This window comes from Micrasema longulum, unplaced genomic scaffold, assembly GCF_059751315.1.
Source record: "Micrasema longulum isolate JH-2025_06_02 unplaced genomic scaffold, ASM5975131v1 h1tg000249l, whole genome shotgun sequence".
NCBI lineage: Eukaryota > Metazoa > Arthropoda > Insecta > Trichoptera > Brachycentridae > Micrasema > Micrasema longulum.
The window spans coordinates 251,050-252,916 of NW_028277454.1; positions in this window are offsets into that span (position 1 = coordinate 251,050).

Sequence of the window (1,867 nt, forward strand, 5' to 3'; positions counted from 1 at the left end):
ATATTTTAAAGTTGTAATATTTATTGAAACGGTCGTTCAACACTGCCAATAATATGTTTTGATCATCCTGCTAAAAAAAAATTTAGTATCTTCTTTAATTAGTAATAGTATTTTTCAACTAAAAAGTACGTATTTTTAGATAATAAGAATGTTTAGTAACTTTTATTGAAATTTTTTAAATTTTTTTATAACATAATCAACAGAAAAAATCAATTTTAAGAGTTCTCAGAATCATATTTTCTTTAATTAGGTACTTTATTACAATATTTGAGTTTGTCCAAATGTTCGTAGACAAAAGACTGGATTTCACCCCGTCGGGAGTCATTAAGAATACCTTAAATAAGGGATATGGAAGTCTAGGCATTTACAGGGCCTAAAACCTGTCATTGGCTGTTTTAAGTGGCCAATTTACACACTGTGCAACATTCACCATTTTGCCCATATTTGAACATCTTTATTCCTTCAATTCTTTCATCTGCTGATGTTTGGTATTTGATGGAAGAACTGTTAATGTTTGATCAAATTTTAAACAAAAACCTTTTTGTTTTTAAAATAAGAGATTATATTTTTCAACAATGTTTTGAGTATGTCGAAATGCTTGCAGACTGGCTGGATTTTCTCCCAAGGGAGTTGTTCATATTTAAATTTGATGCAACAGAGAGGGAAAACATTTTTAAGAAGGGAATATAGTAGTCTAGGCATTTACAAGGCTTATGACCTATCATTGGCTGGTTTGTGGCCATTTTACACACTGTCTTACATTCACCATTTTGCCCATGTTTAAACATCCATATTTCTTCAATTCTTCCATTTGTTTATTTTAGTGAAGTTAAAGAGCTGAAACCTTTATTGTTGTGAAGAGATTTAACTGACTGAATTATTTCACATACTAAGCAACGCCTGAAAACAATTTTTTTAATTTTTAAACTTCTTCTTGGACCAGTTGGTTTCATTACCATATTTGAGTTTGTCCAAATGTTTGTAGAAAAGACTGGATTTCACCCATTAATCGAGAATTTCCAAAATTTTACAAAGTACGTAGGAACTATTACGTGTTGTAAAAAATATTTTCAATTATTACCTTAATTAATACGTTATATAACCTTTTAATTGTTAATCTTGAAGGAAATTTAACAATCTACTTGATTCATCTAACTAAATAAAAAAGTTAAATTCCTAAAAAAAATATTTCGGTTTATAAAAAGTAAGCGTATATGTTCCTTTCTATGTATCTATCAACTATTAATTATATTTAAAATATACGAAATTATAAACTTTTTTTGTATTGGTATAGTTTTAATCATTTATGTATATATTTCATTTGTACCTTCATAATACTTATGCTACGATAATTACCCAAATTATTTGATAATAAATAAGACCTCTGTCCTGTAATAATTTGGAACCTTTATAAAATTATCAAAAAGATAAATATTTCAGTCACAATACAATATCAACGATTGAACCCGGTTGTGGTCCCGTGGTCAGTGAAGTGGACTCACGGGTCAGAGGTCCGAGTTTGTGTTCCAGATGTTCTTCATTCGATAATGCATTGTTCCTTTTTCAGCTTAGAGTGAATGCGGCTAGAGACGTGATGTACAATAGAAGTTTGGATGAGAACCTGGAAGATATTGGAACAGGAATAAGGACTTATCATGTGAGGTAGTATAATGCATGGTAAAAATAGTAAACGTAATTATTAAAATAAATAAAAATAGAATACAAAATACCGAATACAATCAAAATGGAACGAAAGGTCTGTTGATGTATGTCAACAGTTCGGCTTCTATTGAATGAGTTTTCTGTGGTTTTAACTTCCTTAAACAAATGCGGAGAGGTTTTTTAACAAGGTCACAGTTATTACTCC